The sequence below is a fragment of the Cibotium barometz genome, chromosome 42, assembly GCF_041138505.1.
Source record: "Cibotium barometz isolate CiBa-2024 chromosome 42, ASM4113850v1, whole genome shotgun sequence".
Classification (NCBI taxonomy): domain Eukaryota; kingdom Viridiplantae; phylum Streptophyta; class Polypodiopsida; order Cyatheales; family Cibotiaceae; genus Cibotium; species Cibotium barometz.
In genome coordinates, this window is record NC_141087.1 from 22,212,757 (window position 1) to 22,222,278 (window position 9,522).

At 41.4% G+C, this 9,522-nt stretch overlaps 1 protein-coding gene across 4 annotated transcripts in view; it reads right to left on the reverse strand.

The window, feature by feature from the left end:
• LOC147614261 (uncharacterized) overlaps window positions 1-9,045 on the reverse strand; it is a 54,011-nt gene extending 44,966 nt beyond the window's left edge. For 3 of the 4 annotated variants that reach the window (XR_015263095.1, XR_015263096.1, XM_086780811.1), the window contains exon 1: window positions 8,812-9,044. The gene's annotated coding sequence lies outside the window, so the exon portion shown is untranslated. Of the gene's footprint in view, window positions 1-8,811 lie in introns of all 4 variants that reach the window. The other variant, XM_086780810.1, reaches the window with a different exon arrangement.
• Window positions 9,046-9,522: the final 477 nt, after the last annotated feature.

Here is a 9,522-nt window from a genome sequence, read left to right on the forward strand (position 1 = left end):
TGGCAAGATTACAAGTCCCTTTTGGCAAACCTTATTTGATAATATGGACACCAAATTGGACTTCTCATCAACTTATCACCCTCAAACGGATGGGCAAAGTGAGACTATAAATTCAGCTGTGTTGGATCTTTTGAAACGTTATGTGGTGGATCAAAAGTCTCGTTGGGAGAAGTACTTACCGCTTGTGGAATTTGCATATAACAACACGGTGCATGCGTCTACCGGAAAGGCCCTGTTTGAGATTGTTTATGGTAAAGTGGTTTTGCCACCCATCCTTCGCACAAAGAATGAGATATTTACACCTAATGAGTATGTAAGAGACTTGGATATTGCTTTTCCTCAAGTGTGGAGAGCCATTGCAAGGTCACAAGACAAGCATAAAAGGCTGCCGACAAGCATAGAAGGCAATTTGATGTCAAAGACAATGATTGGGTATTGCTGAAATTTGAGAAAGCAAGACTTGCAAATCGGCCTAGCAAAGAGAGTGCATACCCTAAGCTTGCAACCAGATACTATGGGCCTTTTCGAGTGATCAAGAAGATCAATGAAGTGGGCTTTCAAGTTGGCATTGCCTAGTGATTGGCACATACACAATGCTTTTCATGTGAGTCTCCTTTGCAAGTATATAGGGCCGGAGCCCAGTGAATCATTGAGGATCCACCAGAAGTGGGTGACCTTGAGAAGATTTTGCAACCAGAGCAAATTGTGTATCACAAGGAACACAAGCTTGCTACAGGCAAAATTGTCAGGCGTTACCTCGTGAAGTTTAAGAACTATCTTCCCATTGATGCTAAATGGGTAGATGAAGAGTTCTTTACAGATTACCCGCATTTGCTTCGCACCTATTTGGATGCTTTTCATTTACGGACAATTGTTTAGAAGCCGGAGGTGATGTCACCATTTGGCCACCCAATTGATCCACCCGTGTTTTTTACTTATCTATGTACATTGGACTGATGTCCATGGCAGTTACATATGTCGGGGATTAATGCTGCTCATGTGATATTGTGGACTTGGCTTTCCGTTGGGACTTGTGCCTGTGTGTACATGCCTGGAAATGCCTAGAGGATTGGTATTCCATTGGGTCTAGTACCTCGTGTACGTACCTAGAGCACGTCTATTTTGTATAGTTTCATGAACGGGGATTGTCCATACCAATGTTGCATTGCATAGCATCTTTATGTGCTTGCTTGCAATTGAAATTGCATGCTGTTTTCATGCTTGCCTGACCAATATATGGTTCCGCGTAAGGAGACGCCCGCCCGTGAACCGTGCGTGTAACTGTCTACTGACATGGTTATGTGGCATGTGACAAGTGGCATTGCATAGCATCTTTATGTGCTTGCTTGCAATTGAAATTGCATGCTGTTTTCATGCTTGCCTGACCAATATATGGTTCCGCGTAAGGGGACGCCCGCCCGTGAACCGTGCGTGTAACTGTCTACTGACATGGTTATGTGGCATGTGACAAGTGGCAACTATTGGTCATAAACCTAGCTTTAGAAATTAGCACTAATTTATAAGTGAGTAAGTACACACGCAACCAAAACTCAGTTATGACCAACCCTGTGTTCGCACACACTAATGCCCTAAGGTGGACAAAACCGAATGTCCACCACATTCCCTTTGTACAAAGGGAGCAACCAACCGTGTGTTCGTTCAAGCTTGCACCACGAGGCACTTGTCCTCTCTACCTGACACCTAGAGTGGACAACTCACCGTCTCTCTCTGCCCTCTCTCTAGAAGTAGGCGCCCTCTTCATGAGGCCTCTTTGGCTGTATTTTTTTGCACTTTCTCCTTCCCGACTCCATATCCATGCTTGCTAGTGTGTTTTCCAAGCTTCCAAGAGCGTTTCCAGGTGGTGTACACTCTCCCACACACTCCCAATGACTAAAATTCAATAAAACAGCTCTTATTTTTGTTGTAATTTCTGCTCTTTTTGCTGAAAACCCTAATTTCAGCCCTCCTTTCTCGAGTTGAACCATAGGGGAAGCTTTCCCCGAGTTCCCTGCATCCTCTTGAAGACTTTTGTCGCGAAGGATCAATCAAAATTTTCAATACTCCGAATGCTTCCATCGCAAAGACTTCTCCTGTCATCGACTCTACTTGCAATTGGTAAGCTTTGATGCTTAAATATGGAAGCAAGTAGTAGGAGGGAGGAACCAAACTCCATGATTACATACCCTGTGTAGTGTTCCCTTGTCCTACGAGATCTCTTGCTGATTGCTGGTACTATGTGTTGGTGGAACAATAGAGAGCAGATGGTAGGGAACATGGGCACTTGAGAGGGTAGTGTGAGCTACAAGTCTACAACGACAACACATTGTTTGCAATACTGTATTCATATGCATTGGTATGAAAACCTGGTAAAAAATGCCCATGACACTATGTACTTGATTCTCTCAAGATCAATATACTTTATTTGAGAGAGAGATCGGACATTCCGTCTCACTTTGCGTCTCTTGTCAATTCAGCAAATTACTTCTTGTATTGAGCATGTTCGTACTGGGCTTGGCGTTCTTGTTCCCTGTTGTATCGTTCTTCATCTTCCCGTCTCTAGTCTCATCCTCACACCGTAACTCTTCTTTCCAAGCATCATTGCTCTCCATCAAGGTGAGGTTTTAGTGGAGGGAGTAACAAAAAGAAGTCTTTCCTAACTAGGTTACACCTAGGCTAAGTCTTGTGTAGATTCTACCCTACATGCAACCTATGCTACATGCAACCTATGCTACATGCAAAAATGGAGTGAAACCCTAAAAACGAAAACCCTAATTTGATTTTTCCACTTTCCACATTGAATCTAGAACTGAAAACATTGTTGCTAGGACTGAACTCATGCAAAATATGAAAACCCTCATTTTGGCCTGCAAACCCTAATTTAGCATGCACAAAATGTAAGCCAAAAGTTGTTTTAGGATTTAAGCTGTCATTCCAATGTAACATGCATTGTGGGAGCGTATTCATGTTTAACGCTAAGCGAAGAAGATTAACACTAATCCTATGTTTAGCAAAGACACAGAAGAGAAGGAGAGAGAGACCTAATCTACTGTATATTACCAAAACATACTATATAGTATATATACGATGATCTTGCTGATTCACAACTTCATGATGCATACCAAAGATCCTTATGGCCCTCTACTTACAATCGAACAAGTGAAGCTCCTGCTGAACCACCTCTATGTCCTTGATGCCTTGTAGACTATGACAAATGGATCCTCTTGATCTTTGAATGATAATCCTGATTCCTATTTATAGGAAAAAGGTATAAAACCGTAATTAAGTCAGTTTTGACTGTTTTAAAAACATATATTATATAAATGCCAAGGTTGACTGGTGTGTCTGTGTGAATAATCAAATGTTTTCTCCTATGCCTAGCCCATACTTATATAGGGTTCCTTTTCGCTGGTCGACCAAAATAACATGATGTCGGCTTGTATATATAACACACGATTGATACACATCATATATAATGCATTGCTTTTAACATGGGTTCACACACATGCTTGATGGGCTATTACCCGCATGTTGTCAAGGTTCCTAGGGCCTAGTCATCTACTACTCAAGCCTGTAGAAGGCTACCGACTCGTTCCATAGGAAACATATGGCCTGATGCTTGGACATGGGAGCCTCCTTGGCCCCTAGGGTGGTCCATAAGGTGCCCCCTAGCCAACAACACATTCTAATAGTACGCTTGCAAACAGGACTCTGGCTCCCTAAGTAGATGTTGAATTAGGGTTAGGGGGAGAAGATTAGGGTTACACAGGGATAGTAATTATGGGGCAGCAAGACAAGATCAACACATTAAAATAAACCCTAAACTACACACGAGATCCACAAGGGCTACATCTTGCTCAATTTTATGTTCATATACACATAGAGATGGCTATTATATAGCCCAAAGTACATGATAACATAAGGATGCCAAGCCATACTCGATGACATCCCTACTTACATAATCCATACAGGGGGTGGTTCACATAAGTTTGTTAATTGGGGACTTCGAGCCATTAGGGTTTCTGTCAAATTTGGGATTGGGGTTTTTTTTGTTTTCTGTGGGGTTTTTATGTCCAATTCTTGGAGTTCTATTTGTATTTGGGACTTCTATGTTTTTGTTTGTGTTTACGCTGGGTTTTCTTTCTATGTCATCGTTCAAGAGTTTCAATTGGCTGGCTCAATGTTCATAGGAAGCCCAAAATCTGATTATTAAACCCCCAAAAAGTGAGAAAAGCCCAAAATTTTCACGAATAGCTTTAATTCTCCAAAATTCCCAAATTGGATGTCCAATTATCGCTTAACAGCACAAGAAAGGCCCCAATCTGACAAAAATGGCCTCAATATCCAAAAGCCCCAAATTTGGACTGAAAACCCCTAAATTTGCCTCAAAATTCAGCTTACAAAAAAAGCCCTAAATTTCACTAAAAGGCTTCTAAATGGCTGAATATGCAAACAAAGGGAAAGCCCCAAAATTGATCACCTAATTGGCTACCAATTTTGCAGACATGAGAAAAGCCCCAAAAAGTTTGACTGAATGGCTTTAATTCTCAATAATGCCATTGACAGAATTTCCAATCGACAAAGAGTGCCCTAAATTTCAAAAAATCCCCAAACATAACGAAAAAGCCCAATAGATTACTCTCAAAAAACTCAAAATTTCAAAACACGGAGTAAGAAAAGCCCCAAATTGACGTGTCTGAATGGCTTTGACTCTTACCATAAGGTGGAAAATTGTGATTGGCTTTGATTTTGCAGGATCCCCAATCTTGCAAAACCCCCAAAATGCAGAAGATAAAGTAAACTAGCAAGCACAAGTCTCTGTAGCTACGCTGTAATCCTTGTCAAGATGCAACAAAGTGCAGGGAGTGCAAATGGAGCAAAGGGCCTTGATGACCAAAAAGACACATGGCGAGAGAATCTGGAGGGCACACACACAGAGCTGGAACCACACCGAGGGCGTGCAGAATGGAAGCCCGAGAGCAAGGGTAAGGTGCTACGCTGACACGTGGATGCTTGTCGCTGGTAAGAGAGCACGACGCACACTGAGGGCTGGAGGTGAGGCGCTATATTGAATGTCGGAAATGGAGGTGGCCAAACGTCGATCCCTTGCCTCCCAATGAGCGGAGCAAAGCTGAGCCGGGCGGAAACGGGCGCAATCACCAAGCACGAAGCCCCGAAAGTAGTAGCTCCACCCGACAGGACGACGAAGATAGTTCCCTGGGCAAGGCAGTAGCGCCACTCATCTAACCGACAGGGGCGGGCTCTGAAGAACGACAGCACAAGGCTTTGAGACGGCGGCACTGGGCTTTGAAACGGCAGCAGACGACGCTAGGAGGACGGCAATGTCTGCACATAGAGATGATCCAACCACGCACAAGCTCTAATACCTTTGTTGGATTAGGATTAGGGAGAAAAGATACACAGGGATAGTGATATTGGGACAGCAAGAGAAGATCAACACATACGCAAGATTAAAATACACCCTAAGCTAAACACGAGATCTACAAGAGCTACATCTTGCTCAATGTTATATTCACACACATAGGGGTGGCTATTATATAGCCCAAAGTACATGATAAGATAAGGATGCCAAGCCATACTCGATGACATCCCTACTTAAATAATCCATACAAGGAGTGGTTCGCATGCCCCTACTCACACACACTCTTTTACATTGAATTTTTCCAACAATTGATGCGTGGGACACCTCTACAGCATTCCAAAGGGTGACTCACAGCACAAACTAGCACTACTCATGTGCAAGACACTACACACTTGGCCATGACCATGTACGAAAATTATACACTTAACCATGACCATGACCATGTATCAGTCTGGCATCGCTGCATGTAGAAGACACTGCAAACCAAACCATAACCATGTACAAGACATGCACACCTAACCATGAACATGTACAGGACACTACACACCTAACCATGACTCTCTAGTGGACTCCCGGCTGACTCGTCCCCGATAAGGGCTAACAAAGGACCAGAAACCACTCTAGGACACTGCACCTGTTGAACACATGTCCATGTGGCATCAAAGTGCGGGATGCAGGTGACATTCACTTCTGCATAACTTAATGGAAGCTGCATAGCCTCCAATAGTCCATCAATAATGTCGGATAATCTTCGAAGAAGTTCCTGTCAAGCCAAACTGCTGCATGCATCCCTTGATTCAAAAACTTCACAAGGAATTCACCCTCTTTGCGGCCAGAGCAGAAGCTATGCAAAAGGATATGTTCTGGAACCATTACTTCAACTTCATCAAAAATATCAGGTTTCGGTTCATCATTTATGAAGAGAGATCCGGCATAATGCTTCAACCAAGCAACGTGCAACACATCATGCAGGGTCAAACTAGAAGTAAACTTCAACTTCACGCACACCTCATTAATCTTCTTTAGAATAGAAAAGGGTCCAAAACTTAGAAATGATAACTTTGGACATCACTTGCTCGCATGTTTCAATCTTTGTTTCATAAGCACAAGATAAATCCAATCTCCTTACGAGAATTTCACATCCCTTCTATCCTTGTTGGCCGACTGCCAAGAATAGATCTCTTGCGCTTTGGCCAACCTGTCTTTCACAAACTCCATAAGTCTTTCTCGCGTAACTATTGCTCAGCAGTGAAGACAATGTCTTGGTCAATAAAGATTGGAATGGTTTTCCAAATGCTATATACTTAGATGAATCCAAGAACATGTCCAAATTCACCTTATAAGAGAGCGCAAATTATAACCTCATGGTAGTCATCCACAAGACAATAAACCATCAACTCCAACATGCATAGTATGGACTAGATATTACGACATTTCCACTAACGTCATCACTACCCAATAGTGGATATAGAACTCGGTATCAATATATACTCCCACGTACCCACACACACACAGGCATACATTCATACAAAGATCTATCTACTAAGTTTCCCTAAGGATCATAACAAATAGAAAGAATTATTACAATAAAAAGGTAGTTGTTAGGGCATATACACCACTAAAGATAGAAAGAAATAACACAATATCAACTGGTTGCAGCTTGGACAAAATCTCCACAATGTGAAATTTGCATGTCCGCTAATACAGCATAAAGATATACCTAGATGAATCCAGGAACATGTCCAAATTCAGCTTGTAAGAAAGTGCAATTTCTAGTCTCATCCACAAGACAATAAACCATCTACTCCATCATGCATGGTATGGACTAGATACTACAACGTCATCAGTGTCCAATAGTGAGTGTAGAACTTGGTCTTCCAAATGTTACCTCGCATGGAGTCCTACCAATAGTTGGAGAAAGAGAGTCATTCCAAACAACTTGAACCAAAGACAAAAATTGTTTCCACTTTTCTTGTTGATCATGGACATAATATTCACTGCCATGGTCAATTAAGACTGGAATGGCCTTCCAAAAGCTGCCTCATGTGGAGTCCTAATAATAGCTAGAGAAAAAGAGTCATTCAAAACACCTTGAACTAAAAGCAAAAATTATTTCCACTTATTTCAGCGAGAACATGGCTTTTAAAAATTTCCTCTTACCTCAAATTCAAGCAAATGAAAAATTAGACACCAAATGTGTTGTTGTTTACATCCAAATATCAATACGAATAGGACCACACAAGCAATATTTACCAAGATTTTAAATGTTACTTCTGTGGAACGATTTACCTCCCCAACTCCCTCAGATTTTCTTTGATAATTTTGACAGATCCTAAAAATCTCTCCAAAGGAGTCATGACACAAAGGACAAAGATACTGATGACCCCATCAGTTATCACAACCTTCCAAGCCCTTCAGAATACTCTCGCAAAGATGCCCTTAAGCATACTCTCACAAAGATCTCTTATTTAAAGATGCCCTTAAGCATACTCTCGCAAAGATCTCTTATTTAAAGCAAGCCCTTCGAAAGACCCACTTTTTCTATAAATGACCCATTTTCCAATCATAGATGCCAATGACCATGCTATTGGCGTTGTTTTGCAACAAGATGACAATTCTATGGTCTACATGAGCCATAAATTGAACCCAACATACGAAAATTACTCAATTTTAATAATGAATTGCTTTAAAAAAAATCAAGCCCTAAAACATTGAAATTTCAAAGCATCCCTCAAGCCGCACGAAAGTGCCTACATAATTCCATACAAGAAACTTCATAGAAATACTTTTCTCTCTTATTTTTAAGAGACGAGAACACTTTTTGTCACTAACACCATGTCATAATGAACTCTCCTCCTCCTCCTCCTCCTCCTCCTCCTCCCAAAGATAATCTTCCTACACAAGTTGACATGCATAGAGATGACCCTTTACTTTCATTTGCAATCAATTCTCCTATAAAAGAGAGCAAAACTGCCTCAATTACTTTCTCAATTGTCACAAGAATTTATTTCTTAAGAGAAAAAGAAATTAATATCTAGGTGTAGGGTAAGCCATATTAAGAGGTCTTAAAAAAGGAGACCAACACATACACTCACATGAGAAAATACCATATGAGGTCTCCTCATCTCTATGTACACATTCATTTACCCTAGTCTTGGGCAGCAATGAAGTTTCATAATTTTCTCTTTCACCATATGTAGCATCTTTAGTTCGAGAGTGCACACATTAGACGTGGACGGTGGGAAATGCAATGTTCCCCACATGATACCCTCCGTGGGAGAGACAAATTACAAAAGAAAAACCCCACATTTGCATGCAAATGAATGCCAAGACGCTCGAGCCATACATACATGAATGCATACAGTGATTGTGGAAAAACGCAAAGAGAACACGCGAAAGAAAAACAGAGAGAGTGGCGAAAAGCATCTCACCTTCAAAGCAGAGGAGCTCCCATTCTAGGAGAAGAGGGGGACAGAGGAAGGTGAAGATTTAGAGTTTCTGTAGCAGGGGAGAGGGTGAGGAGGTAAGGGTTAGGGTTTCAGTAAAGAGGCGGGTTAGGTTTCTGCAAGCAGAGAAAGAGTGGGGGTTAGGGTTTCTGTGGAGAGGCGAAACGGTGTGAGGCTTTTATGGGGCGAGGACGCATGAAGGGAATGTCAGTGACACGAGGCGTCAACCAATAATTTATTATTATTTATAATTAAAAATAGGCTGGTAGTACGTACCCGTCAAGGCTTTACGTCCATAGGCTTTTCTTTTAACTACAACAAAATATAATTTCCCAAATTCAAATCTCAAAGATCTCCTTTCTCCCTAATCCCTTTCCTCCCTCTCTTTTGGCCACAAGAAGGAGTAAGTTGTGTTTAATAAAAAGTAGAAGTAGATGCTTGGCATGTACTGATTGTGTTCTTTACGTCCATATCTTTGAACTCCGTACAACTTTTCATGCCTTTACTGAGCTTGTTAAGAAAAGTTGGCTTGCTAATGCTAGTCGTAGCGAAGTTTTGTTTTCAAGAGTAGATAATTAGTTTTTTACAATGTTGATAACGAAAGCACACATGTGGCATTGTGAGAGTAGTTAAGTGTCAAGAACAACACAAATTACATACTTATATAAAAGCTTAATCTTTCTATTTTAAGTATGC